Source organism: Eschrichtius robustus, chromosome 6, assembly GCF_028021215.1.
Source record: "Eschrichtius robustus isolate mEscRob2 chromosome 6, mEscRob2.pri, whole genome shotgun sequence".
Lineage (NCBI taxonomy): Eukaryota > Metazoa > Chordata > Mammalia > Artiodactyla > Eschrichtiidae > Eschrichtius > Eschrichtius robustus.
The window spans coordinates 66,777,792-66,795,599 of record NC_090829.1 but is presented as its reverse complement, the minus strand read 5'-3'; positions in this window follow the sequence as shown (position 1 = coordinate 66,795,599).

Below are 17,808 nucleotides of genomic sequence, written 5' to 3'. Positions count from 1 at the left end.
AATACATTTTAAAGATAAATTTTACTTTGCTCCAGAGATGGAAGAGGACGTGACTGATCCTCTATTTCCCCATCCCACAGAGGATTCCTCTTCTCTCTGCCGTGGGGTGCTATTAGGGACACTGGGTGGAGAAGTTTGAGAAGTGTTTGTTTAAATAGTTCATTCCTTTGATTTTTCTGAGTTATTTTCTTGTATCCATTTTGGTTACTTAGATGATATTAGCTCAGGTTCCTGTAGCAATGACTTCACAACTTTTAAAAAATATCATGTCCTCAGATTTTTATCAAGTGTCAGTATAATAAATGGTTGTGTGGAGAATGATTCTGCATTGTCTGCAAAACCACTGTTGAAGATTTGGTTCCTTATGTTACTTAGCGCCTCCTATAAAAAGATGCAGATGATAAAACTCTTCCTCAAATTTTCTGCCCAGTAGAAGTTTGTCTCCTTTGAAGAATGAGTATTTGTACTTTTGATCACATAATAAAAGCCAGGTAACTCAGCACTTTTCTAGTTTTGCTTTAGCAGTCAGGAGGCTCAGAGCTGTTTTATTCTTATATTTAGTAAAAATTGAATCCAAGGTTCCTGGCATGATTATTTCCTTTGTTTCATAGCGTGGCAAATCTGTATCTTTAGCCATCTGGTATTTTTCCTGCAAGCCTTCTCCAGGTTTTTGTTTTTGTTTTTTTAGAAATAGATAGGGTATCAATGATAAGGAAACCAATTCTGAGATAGCCTTATTCTAGAGAGAGAGGAAGAGATGCTAAGACTCACCGTTAAAATATAAAATCAAATTTCTCCAGAGGAGAGGCCTGAGGCAAACCTGGGAAGGAGCCTGGGCTTGCCTGTGGGCCTTTGGAGTGACCGACTGGACAGCTCCAGCTTGGGAAGAGCGTCACTACTCGGTGGCCCACTCTGCTTCCCACCACCTTCCAACGTGGATCCTTCACAGCCTGCTGTTCTTTGGCAGCCAGTCCCCCACCCCAGCATTTGCAGGTCAGGTATCAGTACAGATGGAGGTCGCTGGTCATACCCCACTGTCCCCACCCCCTCCCCCCTCTCTTCCATCCCCGGCCCTGCTCCTCACTGGCATTGATAGGCATTCGCACCCCAAAGACAAATGCTTTGCAAACTTTTCCACCCAAGTATTCCTGAGGGCAGGGAAGAGTGGGATGTGGAGGTGGAACATCAATCACGCCCCCCATCCCTGGACCACGCCCAGCCCTAGGGCTGTGCACCCTGGGGCTGTGATCTGCTCTGGGGATGAGGAACCAGGGGAGAGATCAGGTAGGGCCTGGAAGCAGACCTTGGGCCATTTGCACAGGCTCTTTCAGGGTCCCAGGTACCCAGAGTTTGCTTTGAAAGGGGGAGGTGGGCTCCAGGTACACATGTTCATGGCACCATGGACCTCTGCCCTGTAAGGAAGGCCAGAGCTGCCCCTAAGGCATGGGGCCCAGGGGGGGGTGGTGGTGGCCTAGTTTTACTGTTATCTGAAAGCCTTCCTACTTAGAAAGACTACCCTTGTCATCACAACTGACCTGCTCTGTGTCTCCTTCAGTCATAGGGTCCTGGAGTATTGAAGCTGGAAGCAATTATGGGGACTTCTCATTTTAAAGATGGGAATATCGAGGACTAGAGAGGCAACTAACCGACTCAAGTCCTTTAAATTGTGTTCTAAATACTTGTACCAAGTCCTCCAAGGATGGGGGTAGAGTAAAAAGAGAGAGAGATTTATAACATTATGTAATGGTGATAGCATAGCCAGATCTGTGTCTGTTTAATACATCTTCGATTAAAAATTCCTAGAGGCTCATGGATGAACAAGGTGTGAGAAATGAAAGGTGGGAGGAGAAAAAATTCATATCCAACGTCCACCGTCAGAAAAAGTATTTTTCCCCCTTGGATATATTGCACGGCAGAGATAAAAATTAATAGCTTTGTCGCCTGTGATCTATTATCAGCCAAAGTACAAGACTGTGGCTCTCAGTAATTTTAATGGAAAAACTGAAGTCGTATTATCAGGTGATAAGGCTGTGTCAGGCGTTATTTTATTCTCTTATCTCGCTTGTTCAAGGCGAGGTGTTCCAGCCCTGAGGGATGAGCCAGGCTACTGTGACTGTGACTTCCCTGTGCCTTGATCTCACTCCACCTTTTAAGATAACTGTGGCAGGTGAGAGAGCGCTCTGGGGCCAGCTGATTCTGAGCACGGATCCCAGGGAAGGCTGTGACGGCTGAGATCCTTGTCGTAGGAGGCTGGGACAGGTAGCTTGAGAGCTCTGCAGACTCTGTCCCATGGCCCAGGTCACCTACATGGCTGAAGCTTTCACGACTCCTCCGGGAGAATTTATTCAGCCCACACTAACTGGTGGTCTCGGATGTTCCCAGCATGATGTCTGATAGGGAGGGAAAGATGAGTCATGCCGGTTCCTGCAACCCTAGGGAAGCTCGGGCGGGCGGACAGACGGTTGCAAGTTTGGTTGCATGGGAAGGAGTCTTAGTCACATCCTCCTGCTCTGGGCTTCTAGAGTCCATCTACCTAGCTGCACTCCGGCTTCCGTCACGGTGTGTGGTCGTTTATTTGTCTAGGTGTCTGTTTCTTCTCCTGTTGGAATGTGTGTTCCTCTGGGGCAGAGACCAGACCTTAGACATGGTCTCCGGTCCGTCTTCTGTGCCAGCTGAAATATTATCAATGTTTGTGTACTACATTAAGGTGAGAGCTACTGCATTTATTCATCTGTTCATTCATTCATTCAGTATCCAATGTCCAGTTGCTGATTTCGTTATATAACACTACATCTAGTCAGCCTTGTTACTAATATCAGAGATTTACAAAAGGAGTAGCTCGGCTCTGAGTGTCAGGTGTGGCTCATGGAGGAGAATAAAGGAGACCCCTGCCTCAGCTCCCTTGTCACACCAACAAAGACCCCTGGCCTCTCACCCTTTGCCAACCCTAGGGGTGATTCAGAACTGGTTGTGGACAAGACCCCTCAGACGTTGTAAAATGAGTGCTGGCCACCGTGGGACAGGCTGGGTTCTGACTGCCCCAGGTCTGCCACTTCTTAGATGGGTGAAAGGGGACAGGTGGCTTCCCCTCCCCGAGTCTCAGTTACTTCACCTAGGAAATGGGGAGGATAGAACTCGGTCTTGCCTTCTTCACAAGGCTTTTGAAAGAGTCATGGGTGTGACTGGTAAAAGTGCACCAGGGAAAGCAAAGATTATTACAGAATAAGGCAGCTCCCTCTGCACCGTGCCCTAGGACCCTTCATGTGCTTTGGAAAAAAGCCATCCCATAGGCAAACACCATATCTTCCTTTTTGTATGTAGAATAATTATTTCTTCCCTTTATTATGTTTCTGAGAGTCTGGAGGAGTGGCTTGGCAAGAAGTGGAACCAGTCCCCAAACTGCCATCCCCTGATGGCATCCACATTTCACTAGAAGCCCATGTGGAGCTCAAGAAGACTGCATCCTCAGAATGGGCTTTCTTGTGTAGATTTTATGGTTATTGGCTAGAAAGCCAATGAAACAATGGTCACTGGCTAAAGAGCCAAAGAAAGTCCTCCAGGTCTGCACGACTCAGCCCCAGGAGAGGCTCGTTGCATGTTAAAATCAAGGGAAGTGCTGAAGCAAGGAAAGGCACAGGAAACTATCCGAGATAAAAGATAGCATCGATCAAAATACAATCCCAGACTCCTCTTCTCACTCCTGCTGGGGTGGAATTGAAATAATCATGGTGTCTCCTTTGAACTGGTCAGAGTCCTGGAGCCCTGGGTTCTGGGAATGACTCAGCCGGAGTGATCTTGGACTAGTCCTTGACCTGTTCTGTTTCCAGGCTTTTATCTGTCATATGAAGAGGCTGATTAATTTCCAAGGTCCCCACTAGCTCTGGCATCTAATGATTCTAGCTATCCAACTGTTTTATGATTCCCGGATACTCTGAGGTGATTTACAGGCAGGTGGCCCTTGTCTTAGGATTCCCCCAACGTACTTCTGGGTGGCCTGAGCCCCTGTCTCTACAGGAGGCCCCACATAGCCATTAGCAGGGCCTGGGGGACCAACAGCAGCAGGCTTTTTCCTCCAGAACATGGCCCTGCATTAGCAGTGACCCCTGTGGGGTTTAAGCTGAATATTGGACAAGAAAGCAGAACACAGGTTCTAGTCTAGGTCAGCTGTGACTCACTTAATCCCTTAAAACCCATCTCTGGTGAACTCTCTTTTAGGAAGCTTTCCCAGATTCCCACCTAGAAGATTCTGTTCCTCCCCTGTTCTCCTCTTAGTTCTCTTGCCAGTCTGCGAGAGTGGTAGGGGCTGGTGGAGTCGTCTGTCTTCCCACAGGTGCCAGGAGGATTTTGTACACGGTAGAAGCTCAATAAACATGAATCAGCGGATTTGAGATTGAGATTTGAATTAGATATGGATTCAGATTGACAGATATAGCAAACACATTTCTGTGATCTCCTTGGTGCTTGGTTAATGATTCCCAACCAGGGGTCCCTGGTGCCCAGAGATCTATTTAAGTAATAATGAGAGGAAGGAGGGAGTAGATAGAATTATTTGGTTGTAAGTGACAAAACGCCTGACATATTGGCTAAAGCAAAAAAAAAAAAAAAAAAAAAATGGGGACTTCTTGGGGGCAGAGCTGGCTTCTGGTTTGACAACCAAGGCGCTTGAGCTGTCATCAGCTTCTGCTCTCTCACTCCCATCTTTGCTTCCTTCTGTGTTGGTTCGATGCTCAGGCATACCCTTCGTGGTGGCAGTATGGCTGGTAGCAACCCCAGGGAAAATGAAAACCCATTTCTTCCCTAACCTTTTCAAAAGAGTACTGGGCTTAGCTCCCAAAATTTATTGTTAGTTAATAGTCCTTGTAACCAAAGAGGAAGTGGACTTGGATTGACTTTGGTCCAAGTACATCCCTGGAGCTGGGGGTGGTCTGTGGATTGATGTGGTATGGGGTGGGATGGGGAAAAGGGGTTGGTGCTGTAACCAGAAGAAGGGGGATTGATGCTTATGGCAAAACCAATAAAGTGTCTTCAAAATATTTTCAGTGTTTTAGAAAGCCTAGCAGAAATAGTCCATTTATTGATGTTAAAGCCACAGACGCTAATGAAAATGTCAAGTTTTTTTTACCTTTGTCTGAAGTTATATCAGCTCAATTTGAAAACATTGGAAATCTCTTACTGACCAGAAGCTCTTTGCTTCATAAAGAATGGGAAGGAAAGTTAATTTCTGGCATACCCCATTTAATCACACAGATTCATTTTAACCGTAATTACTATGAATTTTTTCCCTTGAAACATGTATTATACATAGCATATCATAAATATTTCTACCTGGGATTGAAGGGTTAGAATATGCTCTCAGCCAATAAGAGATGGATAAACTTGGCTGTGTCCTTTCAGCCAATAATCATTACTGCCCCATCCTACAAGTGGCTCTCAGCCAATGGGCACTCCAACTGCACTTTGAGAATTCAGAGTCTTTGGTGACTTGTGTTTTTTCCCCCGGGACCCTCTCTTTTTGCTGTATATATTGTGCTCTGGTCAACGCTTTGCCATGGGACTATAAGTATTGGAGAAAGATGAAGAAACAAAGTTGAGTAACTTAACTGCAGGAGCTTAAAATGCCAGACTCAGGAGGCCTTCAAAGAAAATATCCAGAGTCAAGATTTAGAAGCAATTAGGCAACTGTGGAAATCTTTTGACCTTAGGAAGGGCCTGGTGAGCACATCTGAGCCCAGGGGTTAAAACCTTGTAATAATAGGTAGGAGAAGCCATGGCCAGGGCAAGTCATAACTTGAGGGCATTGGAAGGAACCAGAAGATCCACCGCCTAGGAGAGTCAAAGGCTGGGAACAAGCTCTTTTTTTCTGGCCAACCTACAATAGTTGGCTCTCTAATTCTGAGGATTTACAAATGCTAATGAAAAATTTTGTAGCTGCTTTATGTAATCATTAGAATATCTTAACGAAGGGAAAAAGAACATCTCTGCCTACCATCCCTCATCTTAAAGGAGCTCCCTCTCTGTTCAGGTTTTGCTTTTTTCTGAGTAGTTCAAGTTGATTAATCTGGAGCATCACCTGCTTAGTGGACTCTAGATCTGAGGCAGGATTAGGGGTCTAGAGAACCAGGCAGTTCCTGGACATTCCTGCCTGAGAACAGACAGTGGGTTGCAGAGGTGAGGGCCGCAGACTGAGGACCCGCACTGGTGAAAAGGAGAACAAGTTAGAGAGCATGCTGCAGATGGTGTGCAGCGGGGAGGAACAGGCAGGGAACCCCTGAACCCCTCCATGGTCCCCACTGAGCTCTGTGTGAACGAGTACCTGGATTTGAGTTAAATGCTGCTGTAAGCGCATGGCCCATCTGGGCTACAGAGCTAACCCAGAGCAAGGCAAGGACCCAGCCTGTTCATTCCCAAGTCATAAGAGCTCTGTTGCCTGAATCAGGAGGTGATCTTAGAGATGATCCTTGTCCTACCTCCTCATTCCACATATGGGGAAATTCAGGCTCAGAGAAAAGGGGACAATTTGCCTACAGCTGGTAGGATTTTAGTATGTTTGTTCTACCATCTAGTGATATCAGGATCAACTAGGAATGCTGGTTAAAATGCTGATTCTTGGGAACTAAGCCAGACTTAGGAGATTGGATGTCCTGGAAGTGGGCCCAGGAATCTGCATTTTAGCAAGTACCCCAGGTGATTCCTAGACATCCCAAGTTTGAGAAGCGCTGGTCTAATGTTCCAAAGCTGGTTCAGTATCGACTCTGTAGAAAGACTCCTGACTCCAGGCTCACTCCTCTGTCTGATACCAGAGGGCTGACAGAGCTGGTGACCATGGGGAAAGGCAGGTCCAGGAGAGTGAATTGGGGAGCTACGAAGAGTGAGGTTTTGTTTCTAATTCTTCCTGCACTCTGAGAAGACCTGGTTGCCTTTCTTCAGACTAGATATAAAGAAATTAACCAAATGATTCCTGTTTGCCTATCAGGCACTATGATGTTTGAGTGAGTGTGTCTTGAAATACTGTTACTCCCTAAACTGCAACTGATCATTTGACAAATGAAAAAGCTCACAAAAACTCCTCTCTTTCTCTTTTTTAAAGTTAATAGCTCCTCTTTAGTCTCCAACACTGCATGTGTAACAGTTTAACAGGATGGCATGCATCCTTCTACTGCGTTCACATCGCAAACTTAAATTGCTGAAAACCTCAAGAGATGATCTCCAAATCTTAACTACAAAGATTAAAATGAAAAGAATTGGTTCTTTTTGTTATTTTTACAATGACATAGTTCTTTACTGATGGTTAAAATAACATTTACCTCTTGCTGTAAAGTTGTGTGTATTGTCTTACATTTCACTATGTGAAGACTTCTTTTAGCTTTTTAAGCTGGATTCCATTGGGATGTCCTAGGACCCCAGTAGAACTAGAGGTTAGTGGCTAAAATTTTAATTTTCAATTATAAAAAGTCAATAAATAGCTCATCGAGTTACTAATAAAGGTTAAACAAAAGAATAGGTTTTTTTTTTTTTTCTTTAAAAACTCAGCTTGTATGTGTATGGTTCTTTAGAACATTTGACTGGGATTCAGGACAGGGATCGATGCTGGCTCTGCTCTAAATAGGCTGTGTGAACTTGGACAAGGCACCGCCCTTCTCTGGGCCTCAGTTTCCCCTTCCAGAGAACAAGAGGGTCAGGTGATTTCTGAAGACCTCTTCAGCTCTGAAAGTTTCAGGGTAAAGTACCAAGGGGGTATGAAATGTCACACAGTGTGGGAGGGAACAAATATGTCATGATTTCGTTCCAGTTTAATCTGTTTCACATTTAGTATAGTCCAATCTGAGATAGGTCCTCTGTGGAACACAGATGACTCACTTCCTGTCCTAAGTGGGTCTTCTCTGAGGTGTGGAACAGATCCTTCTTTCAAACATCAAGCCAGCCAAGGGGGTTAAGTCTATGGGTCTCTGGACAAATTCAGCATGTTCTTTATTTGTGTCAACTTAAACCTGGTAATTAGCACACACAGACACACCCACACATACACACGGACATTTAAGTACATGGCGGTTTAGAAGCTAGAGATTCCTGAAAAGTGTGCCCTTCAAGTTTTTATAATCACAATCCCAACTGAAATGAAGATTAGGGTGAAACTTTTTGTAAGGTGACAGATGTCTTTTGTGTAAGCAGTTATGAAGGCTGAAAAAGCCCAGCATATTTCAGAAATATTAAGAGTCAATTGTTAAACCATCCTTGCATTTGGCTATGGTGGGCGTACTTACGCATGGAATTTGGCAAAATCAAGACTTTTTTCTTCAGAGAGCTGGATTACCAGCACATCACAGTAAGACCCAGAGTTACCAACTCAAATGCCCTTTGAAGAAAGGAAGTAACATGTATAAGTGATTTGTTCAGATCTAGAAACATTTCTTTCAATGAAATATCAAAGCATGCTGGCCCCTTGCTAGACTAAAATTAATACCTAAGGAAGTCCAGAAACTGAAATTTCTCAATATAAAATATATGTTTATATAAATATAAATATATAAAATATATATTATATAATACATAGAAATATAAATATAAATTACATATTTATAAATATAAATGTATATTAAATATATCTATTACAGGTTCTTACAATACATCCAGCTCCCCTATTACTTTCCCCATAAATATTTTAAAATTTGCATGATAGAAAACCCTGATGAACATTTTTCCTGAATTCATGCAGTCTGTCTCAAGGTGAAGCCAATCTTTCACCTCTAATTAGGGAGCGATGCATCGCCTCTATAAGAGAAAGCACTAAGATGTCAGTTGCCACTGTAAAGATTCCAGCCCAGTGTTGCTAGATCTTTTGCTTTTTCAAGAGAAGCCAGAAATCTGGGTTTTAATGAGAAACTTCCCAGCTACTAAAAGTTGACTTAACATTTTTAAAAAAGCACTGTGGGCCAAACAAAACACTTGCACAGCCTTCATCGGGCCCCAGGGCTGCCAGTGTGTAACTCTATTTGAAAGTTCATGTACATGGTCATCCATCTGGGGGAGGGGAGGGGAGGGGAGGGGAGGGGAGGGCCCACCCTTCCTCCAACATGCCAGAAATCAACTTTCTTGTGAACCCTGGCATGTGGCATGTAGATATCAAATTTATTTCATTCAGAAACATTGGTTAAGTGACATACTTTGTCCTCCAGCATGCTGGAGCAAGTCACGTCAGTTATATTTGTTCTTCCCATTTAGCTGTGGGCTCCTCCAGGTAAGCCCCTGGACTGCATCTTTATCTCCTCCAAGCATGTAGTACTGAGGACAGCAAATAGGAGCTTGCTATGGAGCGAGCCTTATAGACATCTTGCCCAGTCTCTCGAAGAAAGTGGCACCCAAAGAGATGAAGTCACTTGCCCTGGGCCTCAAGAGTGAATTAGGAAAGAACTAGAACTAACCCAGATCTCTAAATTGTAGATTCTGGGGCTGGAAAGGACCTATGGTTCTCAGGAAATACTTGTTGAATTAATGAGTATGTGAAATAATGATAGAAGAATCAGTGGATGTATGAACAAGTGAGCACTACCTGAAATGACCAACTGGTTTATGGAATAGAGTTTACAATATGGATCACGCGAGTTGGGACTTGGTTTCAGTTCTTCAGCTCACTACCGTGTTGCCTTAGGCATGTACCTTATCCTCTCTGGTCCTTGACTTTCTTATCTATATGCTGTCTTATATCTCAGTGTTGTTTCAAAAATCATAGACTAATAGCAATAGTCAAAATTATTGAGTGCTGTATGCCAACCATTGGGCTAAATGCTTTACAAGGATTTCATCAATGCTTATGATAGTTCTATGAAGTGAACACTGTTTTTATCACCTCCATTTCATAGATGAAGAAACAGACACACAATATTACAACTAACGTGTCCAAGTTCACACAATGTGTAAGTAAACGGTAGATGGGATTTGAAGCTAGACATTTTATTCTGGAATTATAACAGCAATAAAAATGTTATGAGAAATGAAAGGATGACACAGATGTATGATCAGAATGTTTTGGGGAGTTTCAGAGATGTGGCATTCCTAAGGCTTTTGAAAAGAATGATGCTTAGAGTTAAAGAGACATTTTTTTCTGTGTTTCGTACTGTAGAGTTGACATTCGAATCAACTTGAGTATTAGAATAAGTGACCTCTGGGGAACCTTTTAGAGTGATGAAAAGAGCTGGCTTCTAGTCCTAGAACGTTTCTGGGTAACTTTGAGCAGATCCTCTCAGTTTCTCTATATATTCACTGTGGACTGGAACACATTAGAAACTATTTCAGCTCTGATATTCAAAGGCCCTGTGGAGGATTTAATAAGAAGCTAACATGAGTCAAGATTATTTTGGTTGCAAATGACAGAAACCTACCGGAAATAGCCCAAGCCAAAGAGGGTATTAATTAACTCAGTAATAGAAAAGCCTAAGAGTAGTCTTGCTTTAGGCTTGGCTGTATCTAGGGGCTCAGATAATATCATCAGGTTTTCTTCTCTCCAGCTCTCTCCATATATGGGCAGGATAATCACCTGTAAGACTCACATTATAACAACTAAGCAAACCCAATGAGAAAAACTAATCATCTTCCCTAAAAGCAGAAAGGTCATGGTGAGCCATTGGATTGACTTGCTTTGGTCTCATGTTCACCGTCATCTTCATATGGTGACCTGGCCCAGGACATATGTTTGCCTCTTTGCCTATGTGGGAAGAGTCTGTTTCCGTATACAGTACACAGGATAGATTTTCCACTGAATAAGAACTTTCTATATGAGAAGAAAGAGAGAGGGTGCTGGGCAAGAAACAGAGAAGTTGACTCCAAGAAACTTCACCTCCCACTTAAGAGGAAGACTGACAGAATGGGCATTCTGGGGCTGAACTTTCAGCTCAGAATCACAAGCTGTGCTGTTGGTCTTCAGTATTAGAAATAAGTCATTGCTATATATGTCTTTTGGAAAGTTTTCCTCCATCTTCAGGGACTTTTGGACTTTATTTTGGTTGTTATTTTGGTTGTTATTTTGCCCTATAGTTACAGTTCCTTGGAGAAATATATACAGCAATGATCTCAGCACAGGTAATAAATTAGGCAATAAATGATCAAGCTTTGAGCAAAGTTTGCCAGAGCTGTATTTATGAGGAATCAGCCAATTAGGCAACTTGGTAATGCCTCTGATTTAATTCACCACCCCCCTGGTTTGTACTGGAGAGGGTGACCAGCCCCTTTGCCTGTTTTAGCTGGCACAAGTAGTTACTTGTGCTAATCAGCAGTAGGGCAAAGGGGCATGAAATATCCACCAACAAGATGTGATGGGTGACAAAAACCCCTCCTGGGCACTGACTTCTAGGACGCTAATGGATAGAAAAGTGTTTGATCAGCCCCCCACTCAAAAACACCTATACTTACCATTTGGATACTCACAGCTTATTAGAGCTAGAAGAATGTTTAGACATTACCTAATACAACTCTTTTATTTTTCAGTTGAAGAAACTGAGGCCCAGGGAGGGCAAATAACTTGGTCAAGGGAGTGCTGCTAAGGAGTAGCTGAACCAGAACTTCAACCCAAGCCTCCTTATTCATTTTCCAAATGCTCATCCCTGCATGGCAAGCTCCCTTTGGTTTTGCCCTCAGGACTCTGGTAAACATTTTGAATTATGGAAGCTTTGCCCAGGAGGAAACTTCATTTAATTTGATCTTCCCTGGAAGTGCAGGGAAGAGAAATAAGAAGTGTCTGTTGCAATGCCTTAGACTTAAATATTCTCAGCTCTCACTTCTGCAAGCTCAAGGAAGGAAATAATAGCTTGAGGCTCTTCAACATTAGAAAATCAAAAGGTAATTCATGAATCTTTGAAAGGAACGGAAGGGATATAAGTTATGTTTACTTTCCTAAGTCTATTTATGTTTAGTTAGTATTAAAAGAGTGCTAAAGGAGGAGTTTGGGGATCTAAATTCTACTTGGATGTGGATCTTGATGGGTAATCTTGGCTAACTCATTCTCTCTGGGTTTTGGTTTCCTAGTCTGTAAGTTTAGCCAGTTCTTGAGACCCTGGTCAACCTCAAGCTTCAGGGGTCTAAAGAAATTTCTATGCTTTGAGTATCATTTTTATGGGTAGAGAAGGAACTTTTTGGATGGAAGGTAGCTAGCCTAAAGCCAGTCTGCCTTTGCAGATTAAGTGCTCTCCTTACTAATTTGGCCCAATGGAGGAAGTACAGGGCCAAGAGCCTAGGACATGACTGTGCTTCCCTTTGCTCCCTGACCTTGGGCAAGTTCTTAACTTTCTCTAGGCCTTAAAAAAAAAAAAAAAAAACAACTCTCAAATGGTATTAACGCCTTCACAGCCTTGCCTCATAGGGCTGTAGCCTGGAGCTAAAGGATGTAGAAATGCTTTATGATATGCAGGCTCTTTTATATGTGTGACTTAATACTGAGTTTGCCTTTGGTGACTGAGAACAATGCAAAAACAACCTGTAGATCCAAGTTTCCATGTGGCCAAGACCACACTGAGGGAACTAAAATCTTTTTTCCTCAAGGTCATTTTGTTTTCTTGTTTTTCCAGTTATAGTGCAAGTTGAAACAGGGTTTAATAAAATGTCCATACATCCAGTTTGCCTGGTACAGTCCTATTTGCTATGGTCATAATTATTAACAATTTTTCACATTCAAAAGTGTCTCTATTCTGGCAGTAAATTACATTGTTACCCTTAGACATAAATATCATTCTATTCAACCTCTTCACTTCACATATTGGAAAATGGAGGCTCAGAGAAGAGAAATGACTTCCCCAATCCACTCAGAGTTTGCCCAGAGCCTGGACTTGGCAAACTCTTCTCCTTGTGCCTGGGAAGAAAGTGAAGGGGAAAGCAGGGTGAGAGAATGCTCCCTTTGTCTGCCCTCTAGCTTCCCAAAGCAACCCCTCAGCAGGAGCAGCCCCCCCTCTCTCTTGATTTCCTGGAAAGTTATCAGCAATCCTGTGGCTGCCAGTGGCCCAGAGGGAGCTGGGGGATGGAGCAAGCATTGCAGGATGCTGGAAAAGGAAGCTTTTTCTCTTCTGTACCCAGAAGAACAACCCCAAGGGGAGAACAACTCCCTATTAATAACTAGCTCTTATTTAGGCACATAGGTTTTTTTGAATTAATATTATTGTTCACAGAGCACGTTTATATCCATAATCTTAATTGGTCTAATTCTTACTGCCTTTGGAAAAGGTCTTGGAGACATGATTATTCCCATTTTGTAGTTGAGAAATTGAAGACCTACAAAGACAGTTGATTTGCTTTAGGTTTCACAGTCAGTGTCAGAGATGGGAACAGGGCTTGATCTCCTGACTCCTGGCCCAATGTTCCTTCTACTTCTCCTTGCTTCCTGCAGGGTCTACCTTTAGGCATCTCCTAGGAGAAACCTCATTATAATAAGGTATTTTGGTGTTCAAGTAACTAAACCCTTTGGATGCAGCCCAAGGCAGAGCCACCTTATACCCTGAATTTGTCTCTGTGGCAAATAGTAGTGTCAGAACACGGTTCATGATTAACCATGGTCTTCGTTCTGTTGACATCATCTCTGAGAAAATGAGTATGTGGATGGGGAAAACGATATTGAATCCCGGTATAAGATTTTTGTCTTTAAGATTATTGCTGGGATCATGGGGAATAGACTCTCAAGACAGTCCTTAACTGCGCTGTGCTTGCAAATCACTGACCTGATAATTTGCCCAATCCCTGTTTCAGAAAGGTTTGTTCTAGCGGAGATTGAAATTCTTTATTTGGAACTTGACACATCCCAGACCCATAAGAACTCAGCATGACAAGATATGCAGCTACATCCATCATTACTCAGCCCTAAGCAGGCAACAATGCAGGGCAAGGCTTTGATGGGCAAAAGTCAGGGACCCCAGGTACGTCCCGGTTGTGTGTGTGACTCGTGTGATGTTAGGAAAGCCACTCTTCTGTTAGGAAGCTCAGTTGCTTCAACTGTCACATGTTGAGATTGGATTAATCAATATGCTGCTAACTTTGAAAGCCACTTGATTCTTTTTTCTGAGAATGCTGTGGGAACCTAGGATGTAGAAATGGTAAAACAGGTAAGGCTAAGGACTTGGAGCCCCTTCGTTTAATCCACTTGTGTTGCCATGTGACATCTGCATGGACGATATCAGTGTGGAAATGACTGGATAATTTCCCAAAGCCCTTTTAGTCCCCAACACTGGCATTCCGAGGACCAGTAATATTGTGGATAGATTGAACAGCTGAGGGCTTGCAGTGAGCCCAGAATTCAGGTTCCAGAACTGGGCAGACAGGGGAAGGGGTTATAATGGCGTCACGAAGAGTAGAATTTGGGGTGGAGGGCAGCATGATAACAGTTGTTACCCTTCACAGGTGCACAGCACTTTTTAGTTTTTGTGCATCAGTTATAAGTGTTTGCGCATCAGTTGTCTCTTTCGGGCTTGCCCAGCACTGTATATTCAGATATTTACACGATGACCATTCATAAGGAGACAGTGGTATGACCCGTACTGTGGTCGTGCTCGGAATATAAAGAGGATCCATTCGATCCTCAAGAAGCTCGTCTTCTGATGAAGGAAAAGGCATGTAAACATATCATTGCAATTGCAAAACTGAAAGCCTCTTAGAGAGGTGCGTGCAAATGTTGAGGAGAGAAGAGAAAGAAACGATTCACTTTTCCTGGGGAGGGGAAGAGGCATACTTAGGGTGCGGCTCTGCAGGTGGCCCTCCCTAGGGGGTTAATCAACGTCATTCTACCTGCTCAGTCCCGGCTACTTGAGAAAGCCAGCGGGGGAGAGGGGAAGGGTTTGGGGAACCCGGCCAGCGGGGAGCAAACAGAGGTGAAGCTGTGAAGGTAGATTCACTGGGAAGGGCTTTGCGTGCCCATGCAGAGAGTTCGGACCCCGTGGCAATGAGCTCTTAGTTTTCCAGTTGAGGAGACAGGCCCACAGGCGCCTGAAGCTTCGCTGACGCCACAGGCTGCGGAAGGGAACTGCAAGGCCGGCCCAGCCGGCGTCCTGCCGCTCTTCCTGCTACCCTGGGCTGCCTTCAGCAGGCCTGAGCCGAGCAGGCCCTGGTGGGAGAGGCCTCCGGGCTGTTGATCCGGCTCAGTGGCGCAGGCCCCGGCGGGGAATGGAAGTGGGTGGGGCGAGGCGGTGGAGGAGAGGAGGGGCCTGACAACAAGGGCGACATTCAAGGCCTGCACTGCAGCCGGCCGAGGAGAATGGAAAGCTACAGGCTGTCGGAGCGTCCAGCCTTGGCAAGGCGGTCGGGGCCTTATAAGGAAATGTTGTTCTCTCCCAGCCAGAGGCGCTGGGACGGAGCCCTGTGCCCACAGGACAGAGCTGCCCTTGTGGGAGTAGGCCGGGGTGCCACCCGCCCTCGGCTGTGAGTGGGAGCTCTCAATGGGCCGCTTCTGCAGGCTCAGCGTTCCCTCTCAGCCCCAGCCGGCCTGCAGCCTCCACCCGCTCCGTGCTCTCCCACTCCCCGGTGCCCCGGGCTGATTGGAGGAAAGGAAACAAAACAAAACAAAACAAAGACTTGGCCAGATTTCAGGCCTCGATGCTGTTTGGTACCGAATTACCCCGAAAACAGGCTCAAGACAGATTCCCTCTCCTGTCCCCGCAGGGAGCACGAGGGAAGGGATGGCTCTGTGCCCTCCGTCCCTGCCCTGCGCCCGGTCTCTTCCCTGTAACCACAGGACTCCCAGCGCTGGGCCCTGTGGGCGCAGAGAGCCGGGGAGGAGGAGGCCTGGTGCTGGTGCTGAGGAAGGACAGAGCCACGGGCGCGTTCGTTGGAGCAGGGCGACTCTTCGGGCTCCTCGCCAGTGCCCGGCAGGCCAGAGGGCCTGGGAGACTCGGGGGGCGCAGAGGAAGAACACAGCCAGCCCACAAAGCAACGGAGAGGGCTCCCTGGGAGAGGGCGGTCGGCATTAGTCAGCTCCTGGAAGGAGCCCCTCTCCATAGCTGTGCCACCGCCGTGAGGAGTGAGTTAAAGCTCCCTCGATCCCTAAGGGAGCTCCCTGAACCTGGGATTGGGGGTGGAAGCAGAAAAGATGCTTAGCGCGGCCTTTTGCTTTGCCTATTCATAGCCTCACAGTCACATGAAACCCTGGAGCTACCAGGAAACAGGTCAGCCAGCTCAGCTCTCTACCTAAAGCTAACGTGGCAGAACTTCAGGAGGCCTGTGCTCTCCCCGTGTCCACGAACGTGGTCCCTCAGGCCAGTCCCTCCGGTATCTACAGGTGACCCTGCATGTCAGCCATCACGGGCCCCCCTGAGGGCACTCTCCAGGGCCGAGCCATGAGAGACACACAGGGAACAAAATGCAAAGGAGAAAGTTATGAACACTGAGAAAAACACGCAAAAAATGCTCTTAGAGTTGAGCGAGAGGGACGTTCCTCTTGAATAGGTGACCAGAGCAGTGGACAGTAATGGCCCGGGCGAAGAGAAAACACTTGGGGTGCAGAAAGGCTCGGAGCTCAAGAAGTGACGTTCTGAAAGCTTGGAGAGTAGGGGAGATGGTTTCTGGGGGGTGCTGGCATGGGCAGGCTGGAGGGGGGATGGGACGGCATGGGGCTGGCTTGGTACGTGGAGGGACGGTCTTGGCTGCTGTACAGAGCTGGGAGAGGGGAGCTTTGTCGCCATCCAGGTTAGCACCAGACTTTGGAGGCCCTGAGTGTCAGAGGGAAGAAGAGACTCAAGTGAAAGACAGCCGGGAGCCATGGAAGGCTCTTGAGCATCAGAGAGGCTGGGTTTTCGGCAGTGTGATCCGGTAGCGCGTGCAGGAAGAGGCATCTTCCTCCCCACTTCAGTCAAGTCAGGAAAGTGCTCCTTCCCCCGGCAGAGCTCCGGGTGGGCCACATTCCCCTTCCTGGGGTCTGCAGGCCTGGCTCTCCAGACGGCCACCCAGACCCCAGGATTTCGAGGGCCGCTGGATTTTAGTGGTGCCTTTTGAACAAGCAGTGACGTTTCCCCCAGGAGAGGGCTAGGACTGGCTGCTTTGCTTCATTTCTCTTTTCGAATTGAGGCTTTTGTACACAAGTTGCTCTGTTCAGATGGGGTTAAGAAACCTCACCTTCGGTCCTTTTCGGCAAGAAGTGATTAAAAAGCACCCAGGGGCTTCCCAGGTGGCGCAGTGGTTGAGAATCTGCCTGCCAATGCAGGGGACATGGGTTCGAGCCCTGGTCTGGGAAGATCCCACATGCCGCGGAGCGGCTAGGCCCGTGAGCCACAGCTACTGAGCCTGCGCATCTGGAGCCTGTGCTCCGCAGCCAGAGAGGCCGCGATAGTGAGAGGCCCGCGCACCGCGATGAGGAGTGGCCCCCACTTGCCGCAGCTAGAGAAAGCCCTCGCACAGAAACAAAGACCCAACACAGCAAAAATAAATATAAATTAAAAACAAAACAAAACAAAAAAAACCACACTGGTCTAAAGTATTAAAAAAAAAAAAGCACCCAGGGTCGAAAGGCAAAGACACAGCGATGCCGTCTCATCTCAGAGAGCCTGTCCTTTGCTGGGCACCCACTGATCACACATTGGCGCTTGTCTTGCTGCTGATGGCAGATGGGCGGCCTCCTCCATTTTCCCTCTATTGCTTCCTTCTCTTCCTTTCGAGGCCTGTCCCCATCGTGGCACCACTGAGGAGAGAAAAGGAGGCCCTTTGCAGAGGAGAGCAGGGCTGACTCCTTGCCCGTGGGGAACACTGAGGGACTCTCGGGCAGAGCAGCGAGCTCGCTCGGTGTTCCAGCCCTGGGTTCCGTGGTCCACTGCCCGGGATAGCTGCCTCTGCATCAGGCTTGGGAAGAACTTG